Source organism: Rhinolophus sinicus, chromosome 16, assembly GCF_057876585.1.
Source record: "Rhinolophus sinicus isolate RSI-liver-muscle chromosome 16, RSI-T2T, whole genome shotgun sequence".
Lineage (NCBI taxonomy): Eukaryota > Metazoa > Chordata > Mammalia > Chiroptera > Rhinolophidae > Rhinolophus > Rhinolophus sinicus.
Genome location: NC_142516.1, coordinates 35,639,114 through 35,651,081, shown reverse-complemented (window position 1 = coordinate 35,651,081; position 11,968 = coordinate 35,639,114). Strand labels below are relative to the sequence as shown.

At 42.0% G+C, this 11,968-nt stretch overlaps 1 long non-coding RNA gene across 2 annotated transcripts; it reads left to right on the top strand.

The window, feature by feature from the left end:
* Window positions 1–2,083: 2,083 nt before the first annotated feature.
* LOC141571137 (uncharacterized) lies at window positions 2,084–11,383 on the top strand. 2 transcript variants are annotated; one of them, XR_016019216.1, is made up of 3 exons: window positions 2,084–7,555; window positions 7,731–7,811; window positions 9,329–11,383. It is a non-coding gene; the product is annotated as an uncharacterized LOC141571137 (long non-coding RNA). The 2 variants fall into 2 exon arrangements; XR_016019215.1 differs by having other exon boundaries at window positions 2,084–7,811.
* Window positions 11,384–11,968: the final 585 nt, after the last annotated feature.

The window sequence follows — 11,968 nt, the reverse complement described above, 5'->3', positions numbered from 1 at the left end:
TTTATTGCATTATATAAAATTATACACCCAAAATATTAACAAGCTCCACATGGCCTTTCTTCCCAGCACTTTACCTCTAACACTATAGGGTCTCTCAGGCCCTATGGCCCAAATAGCAGGGCTATTCGCACTGGACTGTAGACCTGCTAAAAAGCCCTTTACTGTTATGACTACTTGAAGCTGGCAGGCTTTCAGATCACCCAGTGTGGGAGCTAGACCGTAGGGTGCCTCCATATTTATACTGTATAACTTCTTTCCCTTGAGTGTGGGCAGGAACTATGACTTGCTTTTAACCAACACATTATGGTAAATGGGATGTCACTTCGTATTATGGATCCTTGATATTCTTAATGGTACAAATTGAGTAGTATCCTTGTTAGCCACCCATTCTATTCTGCCTCATGAGCATGCTGTATTCCATTAACTGTCCCCATAACTCTCTATAGGTAAGGCCCTGTTATCCTACCAACCTGGCCACTCAATATTATAATTCCTTTCCTCCGGCTTCTGACGGTTAAACATGGCCTCTTGCCCTCTATTGTTTTAGGATCCTATTATCCCCATTTCCATCAGTGAGCCTAACTCTGTAATGTTCTATCCCACTATCAGCTCTGGCCCGAGAGAAGAGCCACCACTGATGCTGGTAGCTTCTCTCCAGTGTGAGGGTTGGGAGTTCACCCGTCTTTGAAGTTGGACTACTCTGGGCAATAAGTCCTGGACCTAGTTCTCAGGTCTCTGTGTCATTCCCTGTGGATGTGAGAATCCTTTTGTAAAATGAGGTCCTATGTCTTTCACACTAAATTTTCCATTGGGAATTAATGCTCTCAGCTTTGCCTTATCTTTCCCTGGAACTTTAACTTAGAAATAGCCACCAAATTATATTGTCTTGTAGTTAATATTTCCCTCAAATTACTCAAAGTTCTCATAGATCTCACCAGTTAATCCAATCCAAATGGATAGCTAATGTTATCTTATCATCAGTGAAATTTAACAATTTTATGGCTATTTTTTGCAAGGGGATGTGTGAACTCCTCCTACCACTAGTGATGAGCCTTCATTTCTAGTAAAAAGGTCAGTAATCCAGCTCCAAAACCTATTTCAGCACTACTTTCCCAGACCATTCCTACTATTTACTGTGATGGAGATTAACATGAAGGGTAGTTATTAGAGCATGTTCTTCAGATCAACACTTAGGGAAGGGAGAATGAAGAAGAAATATTGGCCAGAGAGAAAAGTTGAGAAAACTGCAAGCCCAACAACAGCTATAACTAAAGCTATAGGGACCCTGAAGCTAGATGACCCATCCGGGTTGGCCTGAGATGGCCAGGTTTTTGTATTGCCATACTGATCAGACATGGGTGTGGGACACCACAGGACATAGGGGCTTTCTCTAGGGGAAGGAGACTTGAAAGTACTACTAGGTGAAAGCCACCTGCTGAAAGCACTCCTAGCAGCTGGCGCAAAACTTCTTTCATTAAAAGGGCACTTGGGCAACGTATCACAGTATCTACCACAATAACTAATGAATTTAATTTCTCTCCTTCCTTCATGTGTAAAAGTCAGATATAGTATGAGAAACAGATACAGCTCCTACTTGACATACTGGAAAATTCTGGGCATCTAGTAAAAAAATATATATATTATCCTAAAAACCTGCAGAATGCAGGGTCAGCCCCATGTACAGATTAATTAGGGGTAATCTCTTCTATGTTTTCAGTGGCCCAGAGAAGCTTTATGCCTTAAAATTTCTACTCAGCTTAAGATCTCCACCCAACCTTAAAATCTCAACTATACTTTTAATTTCATCCCATTGCCCTCTCTTCCCACACTCTAAAAAATAAATGTAGGCAATTATAAAACTTCATAAATGCAGTAATTGAAGGTAAAAAGCTCCCACCTAAATGCCATATGCTAAAGGCTATGTCACTCAGGAAAGAAGCCTAAAAGCTGAATTAACAGCTGGGTTAGTATTCTTAAAATCTATCTGATCAGCATCCTTGAGGAAGATCCAAAGAGATACAATGATTAAGGTGCCCCTCAATCCCAGGTAGGGGTGGGTGGTGGGTGGGGTCGGGGATTTGTGTAGCCAGATGACGGTACACAGAGTGTAGGTCTGAGGTGCCCCTCCTGCACACACATTCATATGCAGAATCACTATGGCACCAGCTAATCGCAGATCTTTTCTTACCTAATAGCCTACAAATAAGGTGCTTTTGGAAGACATGAATACTGTACGCCTTCAGAAGAGATCCGAGGGACATTGGGAAGGAGTGGTTTTACTCTAGCTCGCTTCTGCTGCAAAAATTTGCCCTAGTTCCCAGGAGTTAATATGTTGGTTTTGTGTGTCCTGCTCTAATTTGGTAAAGACTTTTGTTTTTAATTAACCAGTTAGGTCTCCATGATGGGGAGTTGAGAGGCAGGGAGGGATAGCAATTCAGAAGCCGGGCAGCCCTGTGTTTTGAATTCCAGCTGCCTATAAGCGTATGACTCAGCCTTTGAGAAGCAGAGGCCTGATTTTAGAGAAGGAATTCCCCATAAAGTTGATTCCCTCTTTCCCACTTCCCCCATGGTGGGGAGGTATGAAAACCACCTGTCACCATGAGGAGTCAGAACTAACAGCCAGGACTGCAGGGCAGATGGAGAAACACAGGCAGACTGAGGAGAGAGTAAGGATGAGGATGGTAGATTCCCTTTTCCCATTTCCCCCTTTTATAACTTGTAACCTTTTAACACAAACTTTCCCCAAGATTCTTATTCCTGTGGCGCTTTACTTGTTATTCCAACTTATTCATAGATGTGCTAAATGAATATAGTAAATGCCTGCTTAAGGTGGACCAGATGGCTTGATGACTTCATTTACTTTCTCTCTTTGGGAAAACAATTGAAAAGAATTGCAGCTACTCATTCTCCTGCAGGCAGGGGTGTGCAGCACTCGCTTCTGAAAATGAAAAGACAAACATGCTTATTGTGTGTCTGGAAGCTCTGGGGATTCTGGAGACACCTTCTGCTCCACCATTTTATGCAAGAACATAAGGAATTAATTGTACACCTTGCTGAGGGAAAAGGGCACATCGCAGTTTCCAAATATCGAGATCTTTCTTTTAGGATTAGAATATGTAGGTGACACAGAGAAAATACTTTCAAGATGTTGTGGGGGGGAGGGGACCACCTCAAGACTCCCGCTCTTTAAAACTTAATATTATTCAGCACCTGCATAGCTTCATATCTCTGTGGGTAGGAGTGTCTATGGTTTCTCAGAAACCATAACCCAGACATTCATAATCAAATGTCAGTTCTCCCAAAAGATACAGAAAGAAAGCATGGGAGAAGACATAAGAACTTATCCCAAGAGTTTCAAAATATTTCCAGATATGAGAGCTTTAAAGAACAATTTCCTCCTTGGGGATTGCCAGGCTTCTCAATTGGAAATTTCAGCACACTGCTTTGCATTTCCAATTCACACTGGACCCTGGTGTGAGTCCAGCAGGAGACTGGCTTTCTCTGCCTGTAAAGAGGCACTCAGACAACCAGTGGGGAAAGACCAAACCGGGGAATAGACGGGATATTTGCAGTCATGCCTGGGTTCAGATCCATTCCTGACTCTTCGTTCAGTGCTCGTTCTGTGCCTCAATTTCCCCATTTGCCAAATGCGGTTGGCAATATTTACCTCACATGGTTATTGGGATGATTAAATGAGCATAATAAGCAATAAACTCCCTGCACAAAGGAGATATTTAATAAACCCATGTGTAGTTAACTCCATGACAGCAAGACTGTCTTGATTACCAACACTTCCCGGTGCTCGGTATGTAGTAGGAGTTCAAGAATATTTATGGAATAAATACATCATATTCATTCTTTTGCATTTTCCATCACTGACACTCTAAAAATTAGACAAAATGTTTCACCACCTATGAAGGAAGCACTATATTTCCTTATCAGGAACAGCCATATGAGAGCCTCACTTTCTAGATGCATGTACTGTACCTAATATCCCACTGGTGGGAATGTCAATTGACACAACAATGTTAGAGAACAACTTGGAAAAGTATCTTACTAAAGTTGCACATGCACGCACCTTGAAACCAGCGATTTCATTCCCAGGTATATAGCCCTAAGAATATATCTTTATACACAAGGCTACACATACCAAAATATTGATGTTTGTAATAGCAAAAAAATGGAAAACAACCTAAATGCTGAGATCTTTCCCCACTTACACTCAGCATCTCAGCATCAAGCCACCGTAGCTTTGAACTGTGTCTGTGAGCATCTGTGCTTTAACTTGATGTATTGTGTGCATCCGTTAGGAAGAGCTGGCCTAAAGTATGAGAAAAGGCTAGGAGAGCTCATGAGGTATTAAGACTTCGTGGAAAACTGTTCATAATGAAGTGTTTACATTGTGATTAATGAAATAATGACTTTGTGTGTGTGTTAAAGTTGCCTGCATCCACTGTTTTTACTATTTTATGCAGAAAGAAAGAATCTTGAAAGCTGACAAAGTTACTATCGGTTCTGCTAGTAGAAAAGTGATCTCTTTTAGTAGGCATCCAGTAATAAATAAAATGGAAAGTCTGTTGTTTGAGTGGATTGATGGGTGTACAAATTGTGGTGTTCTGTTATTTATACTTAAAGAGAAATCCATCAGTCTTTAATAAGTCAAACTAATTTGTACATACGAGTACATTATCTCTACTTTATACAGGCTGTGTATTTATCATATCATTCCTGCTTTTATTATATGTTAGTGTTATTTTAGACTTATGTGTTATTTGTTATAATTTGGTAGCTTATTTTTTGGGTCTGGGAGCACTCAAAATTTTTCCACATGAATTAATAGTAGTTGCTTCTTTGCTTTATGCCATTTTGTTTTACGAGAGGATTCGTAGGAACACTACTTTCGGATAGTGGGGGAAACATGTATTGCGTAGGGGGTACAAACATATAATTAAAGCATAAAGAAATACAAGAAATGATAAACACTATATTCAGAATAGTCATTCCCTCTAAGATGGAGGAAGGGGGTTGAAATCAGAGAAGATAATTTGATACAGAGGAATTTGATACAGGTAAGTATTGTGATATAAGGTGTTTTAGAAAAGTGGTGAGCACAAAGGTGTATTCTTTTCATATGTCTCCAAAAATGAAAATTATGCTTAAAAAAATCTTGTCATGTAAGAGCTGGAGGAATCCTACAGCATTAGCTCCACCTCTCCATTCTAAAGATAAGCAAACTTAAGCTCAGAGAAGTGAAGTAATTTGCCTAAGGCTGTACAATCAGATGGTGACAGAGGTGGGATTAAAATCCCTATTTTCCAGGTCCCATGCCAGAAATTTTACACTGCTCTTTGTAATTGCATTTGGCCCAGTTCCTTTTTCCTTCTTGTAGGGAGGAAACTGAACATACGTGTGAGCAGACCTTCTCATGCATCCCAGGTGAGCCACACAGAGAAGGTACAGAGAAAGTGTTCCTGAGTCCGGGAAGGTGATATGTTCTTGAAGAGCTGTTTAAGCAGTTTCTCAAAGGCTTCGACTTTCCAACCTTGGAAAGATCATGGGGCATCAAGGTCATCTGGACTTGCTCACACATTTACTCCCAGTCCCCGGAAAACTAGGACTAAAGGTGGCAAATCTGGGTTTTACTCTCAAGACCTTCAGATTTTTAGGGAAATGTAAAGCTTTATGTCCTTGGAAGTCTTAAAGTAGGAGAATATAGATAAAGATTTCAGGATTTAGTATTATGGCAACGGGTTTATGACAATACAAATGAAGCCTTGGTGCATTTTGTTTCACGTATACAAACAAGACACAAATGGCACCCTAAATAAAGGTAACATCAATGCCCTTCTACATGTGTGATGTCAGGACTCATGTATACTATACAATGAAGGAAAAACTCTACGCTTTTCAGTTCTCCCTCCCATTAAGTTTCAAAGCAAATCTGGGAAGTTTGCCTTTTTACTAATGATAAAATCATCCCAGCGGTATTAGTGTCTGTTCCTCCTTCTCCGTGTTCTGACACCTTTTTGGACTTTTAACCAAAGCTTTTCATGCACGTCTTTTGTGTTGCACATGTACCCTAGAGACACAGAGTGAGTCATCTGATTTCTTGATGGAAAAAGTTGGAAGTTTCCCTATTGAACCAACCCTCACCTTTATCTTAGGAACTTTCTCAACCTCCTTCCCTAATCCATGAGTCACGTAGTTGTTGCTCTGTCTTGGCAACAATCTGTCACTGAGGCTCAGAGCAGGGCACCATCTAGCCAGCTCCACACCCCTATTTCCTCCCCAATCACAGTGAGCCTTCAGCCCAAGGCCAAGGAATGGCTGAACTCATCTTCCCTTATCTCTCTTCACACTCTTTTGTTTAAAAGTCCCTGCGTTGTTTGGGCTTGGTCTTTCTTTTTTCTCTTTTCCATTTCTTCCTCTAATAAACACTCCCAAGTCGATCGATGCCCATATTGAAGTTTCCTCAGAGAACTTTTCTAGAACAGATTCATTTCTATTAGAATTTTGCTCAAGAAAATTTCCTAGGTAGGGTGCAGTCACTGGGTCTATACTTATTAATCCACAACATTCCTATCATGTTGCAAAAATGTTACATGCCCTCAAGGGCCAACATAGAACTGTATCTGATGAAGTTGAAGATGGAGAACCTAGAGGTTGTTTTTCAACCTAAGTTAAAATTCATACCTCCCGTTCTCTTGTTTTTTGATTTGTTTGTTTGTTTGTTTGTATATGTTTAGGCTGGGACCCCATGCCAATTGTACTGTGTTTCTATGCCAGGGTAAGTCTATGTGTCTTGTTTCCCTTCACCATGTTGTATAGATCCTTGAGGAGAAGAGTGTGTGTGTGGTATACGGGAGAATGAGTTAGAATCTGTGAACGGCTCGAGAGAAGCCCACTGGTCTCTCCAGACAGGAAGCCAGATACGAAAGGCTGGACCTCTTGTGCTGTGGGCAGGATTCATGGTCCAGCGACACCCAAACCCTTACAAGAATGAAAAGCAAGCTGAGTGAAAAGCACAGGTCTTTTCTCATGGCCATTGCCACATGCACAAAACTGGCCCCTGCGGCAAAGCAAGGCTAAGCTAACCCAGAGCAAAGCCCACATGGGGCCATTTGGGTGGCATTTCATGTCCACGAGGGGCCTCACATGAGGTCATACAAAGACTCCCCAAGAAACATGAAACGGAATGAAAGGACATGTCATACAACTCTGATCTTAGGTCTTATTCTCAGACCTTATTTCTCTTTTCATAATAAATTAATATTTTTAGCAAATTCTGAAAAGCTTTTTGTAAATGGCTTAATTACATCATTATCCCACTTCTATTTGTTAAATGAAACATGTAAAACAGACTTCAGTTTTTACAACCATGTTTTATGATTTATTCATTTTTAAATATACCTTGAAAATTTATAGTTTATATGTTTTAAATAGACTTAAATTTTACTGAAACATATCTGTATTTTAAACATATGTCTTGGCAAATGCTGCCTCGTTTTGTTTCTAGCTATAAGGATCACTGAATGTGCAGAAGCAGAGGTAAAAGGTAAGTTGATATCTTCGGGAGTTTCCTTTTTACTCTGAATTTTCCTTCAGAGGGGTTGAAACATAAGATCGTAGAACTCACAAAAATGAAGCAGTAGAATGATTTTTTGGTCTTCTGAGCATAATCACATTTACCTCATTTTTTTTCTTTTTCTTTTTTTTTTTCACCATAAAAGAAGCTGCCACATAAACCCCATAAATTGACCTGGGTCTTGCTGACAGAAGACACAGAGCTGGAAGGAAAGGGTTCATCACAAGTAAGAAAAACACGAAGAACCAAACAGAGACATTGGGGAAAAAAGAAATAGAAAAAACATTGGATTTCTTTCATAAATATTTGGGACTTCGAATGTCATGTTTGAAGTATACCAGGTGACAAATTCTTTTCTTGTTGGTACAAGTTGGTAACTGGAACTTCTACTCAGATGAAACCACAAGAATTCTTTTAAAAAAAATTTTTTTTTCATTAGTTCCACGTGTACAAAACACTGTAATAGTTAGACATTTATCATTTATACCCCTCACAAAGTGATAACTCCCCTCCCCCAATCTACTACAAGCATTCTCAGACAACACACTAACCAGCGATTCCCCACCTCACCAAGGGCCATACAGACCCGCAGGCTAATTGGTGAATTCCAATAGATCAGGAATCTGAAGATTCCTTGATATCTTATGGGAACGCTGGGTTGTAACAGAGACAAAACAATTTCCACCCAAACACCCGCATTGTGTGGGCCCACCTGGGGGCAAACTTCCCATCACCTCCTCAGGTGAATCCTTGCTACCACTCTCTGCCTTTCCTGCCCTCCCAGGTCCTAAAGTTGTGTCTCTTTAAGTGCTCAGAGCTCTAAGCTGGTGAAGGGCCATTGACATTTATGCAATTTTTTTCCTTTTTTGGAGGGGGGCCCAAGACTGAATCAGACTAACGATGAAACAAACAGTATTTTTCTAGCTCTACTCCCACCTCAAATTCCTAACAAATACTCCTGGAAGTTTCCCAGGCAGTGTCTCACGTGTGCTCCATGAGCCAGCTCTTGGAGCTGTAGGTTCCCATGCCGATGCCTCCTGTCCCTAGGATGTACCCGAGGCCACTGATGCACAGGTGATGATGCTGAGGCCAAGAGTACGCATGTCTGAGTGGCTCCTTTCCTCCAGGGGCTGTTCTTGTAGGCCCCTGCTGTCATAAGCCATCTCAACCCTGTGTTTACAGTTTCAAAATCTCTGTCCCTATTTCCTTTTACTACTGACGCTGCTGGGTCACTGTTGCTGGGGCCTTACAATATTAAAGTCATATCCAGATTCTGATAAAATGGCTTTCTAATTCTTGGCTCACTTTTCATGGCATACTCCTCCAGTTGAGCTGCAGAGCACGTGGAGTGACAGGATTGTGTTGTAATCCCTCCAATTCTCTAACCCATGCTCCAAATCTGGGTGCCTCGAAACCCTTCCCAGAAGGCTCCTTGGGGCCTCTTGCAAATTGGTCCCAGCTTCTTCAAACACCTCAGCACACGCTCTCACCCCTTTGTAATCCCTGAGCCTTCAATGGACATTCGGACAGAATCCATGCTATGGATGTGCCCCCCACACCCAATCGGTATCTAATAAATGTTTGTAAAAGAAATTAATGACTCGCACTAAATATGGGCAGCCCTGGCAATGTGTTGCTTATCATTGCGGTGTGTCTGCGTTCCCACTTTGAGGGTAGAAAATGAGACAGATGAGGTCACAGAACTCGGTCTTAGGGTTTTATTTCTCAAATTTGCCTCTACAGGAAGACTTCTTGACAGGAGGACACCGTGGCTGCTGTTCATGCTGGAGTGTGGTTCTCAGTGCCCCCTGTACAGGAGGATTATCCCAAGCTCCACTTCCAGACAATCACGTCGATTTATCTGGGGTTTGGCTCCGGCCTCCAGGTTGTGTTCCGTTCCCCAGTGATCTTCATGAACCTGAAGCCTCCAAGTGCTGCTTCAGAGCAAACACATAAACATACAGACACAAAACTCTGAAGAGGACTCAAGCAGCTTATTTTATCATTTTTACTCTTATAGTACTTTTCTAGTGTATCAAGATTTTGATTTCGAAAGTGACAATGTTCACTGTAGCCATTCAAACAATGAAGACGGGCATCACAGTGAGGTACAAATACCATCTCCCTCCAGCCCAGCCAGCCCAGGAAGGAAGGGTAGTAATGTCCCATTTATTCTCTCAGAACTCTCTCTGTATTCATGAAAATTCTATGCCTACATATACACAAGTTACTGGCTAATTCACTTGGAAACATAATGTCTTTCTTTCTTGCGTTGCCTTGAACACGACCATTCTTCTTTTCTGGCAGAGACATACCTTTGCCTTGGGGAGAATTATGTTTCCAACAGGAGGAACCAAAAGAGCCAAGTCAGTGTATCCTTCTGACAAACAAAGATAGAATCTCTGAACCTACAGAAAGATTATTATCTTTGGCAAGAGAGAAACTTTTCCTAAATTTTTAAGCAAGGCCTGCTCTCCTTTCTCTTCCTGACTCAACATCACCATTCTGCATTTCTGAGTTCTTCTCTGCACTATAAAAGGGACCAAGAAAATACATTCTTCAGATTTCTATATGGTTCTGGGTCTGAGTCTGCCAGGAAAAGGAGGTGACGGAAGATACTGAAAGGCCTGCAGGCTGGCACAGGCTGGCACAGGCTGGCACAGGCCTAGTAAGCCACCAAGGCTGGAGCCTCAGCAGTAAGAGTGTAGCTCATGATCAGCAGGAGAGGAGAACCCCATTACACTCACTTATTTAAGAAATAATTCTCATGCACTGATGGTGTGCTTGACACAGTTCTGCTACTGGGGAGGTAAGAACAAACCAAACAACCCAAAATTCCTGTCCTCATGGAGCTTCCTTTTGAGCAGGGACTTCAGGGGAGACTAAGCTTGTGTTCAATAATCAGTGGGACAAAGCCTCTCACCCAGAGCCCAGTGGACAATGATAGCACCTGGATGGTGCCCATTGTCCCACGGGTGCCACCCTTGCCTATTGTCCCATGTCAGCCAGAGCCTTCAGCAATAATCTAACCAGACACCATCTTGGGAGAGGGATAGGGAGAAGGAGAGTTAAACTTTGAATTTACAGTCTAGTTACCCCCAGAGAGACCAGGCTAAACTGGGGCAGGAAGTGCTTTATACTCACAAAGAGACTAGAATATCAAAAAAATCCATTGAGTAGCACTTTTAAGTTTCCCATTCTCTACACATTTAGAGAGTCAGAAGGAAGATTTAATTACTTATAGAAAATAAGTACATCCAAGTAACAGTACTTAAAAGTTCACCATTGGGCTGGCCCAGTGGCTCAGGCGGTTAGAGCTCCATGCTCCTGACTCCGAAGGCTGACGGTTCGATTCCCACATGGGCCAGTGGGCTCTCAACCACAAGGTTGCCGGTTCAACTCCTCGAGTCCCACAAGGGCTGGTGGGCTCCGCCCCCTGCAACTAAGATTGAACAGGGCACCTTGAGCTGAGCTGCCGCTGAGCTCCCAGATGGCTCAGTTGGTTGGAATCCGTCCTCTCAACCACAAGGTTGCCGGTTTGACTCCCACAAGGGATGGTGGGCTGTGCCCCCTGTAATTAGAAAACGGCAACTAGAATACGGCAACTGGACCTGGAGCTGAGCTGCACCCTCCACAACTAAGACTGAAAGGACAACTACTTGAAGCTGAACGGCACCCTCCACAACTAAGATTGAAAGGACAACAACTTGACTTGGAAAAAAGGCCTGAAGTACACACTGTTCCCCAATAAAGTCCTGTTCCCCTTCCCCAATAAAAACCTTTAAAAAAAAAAAAAAAGTTCACCATTATTTCACATGCAGATTTGTTTTTGTTTTTGCTTTGTAAAAGTAGAATTCTACCCTTACACTTCAATCTCCAAATTGTCATTCATTGTTCTCTGTGTGTCCCTGGAGGATCTGCCCACCAACCAGTTCTTGCCACTTTGATCATTTACAGTAGGTGGGTGCAAAGGAAACACGACATCACTAGTGGGAGGGGTCTGAAGCCCTAGGGAGGCTTCCAGAAAGAGGAAACCACTCTGGAGAGTTTGGTTATTATTGCAATTATACCAGTGAATGAGGATTTATGTACTGAGTAACAGTGCAGGGTAGTTGCATGGTGAGCTCACCCACTTTGTGTCTAAGTGGGGCGCACAGTTCAGAATTATGTCAGGAACGGCACCAAAACTTTGGCTTCAGGTTTTTTATACTGAAACACACAATTAATATGGGTTGATTATAAGGGAGGAGAAGGGGCAGAGTGGTCACTGCAAAGTAGTAAGAATCTGAACTATGGAGTACTTAAAAGGAATGAAGTCTTGTGACATTCAAATTTGGAAACTCACTAGTTATTAAATATTTACAAGAAGCCCTGATGCTTACA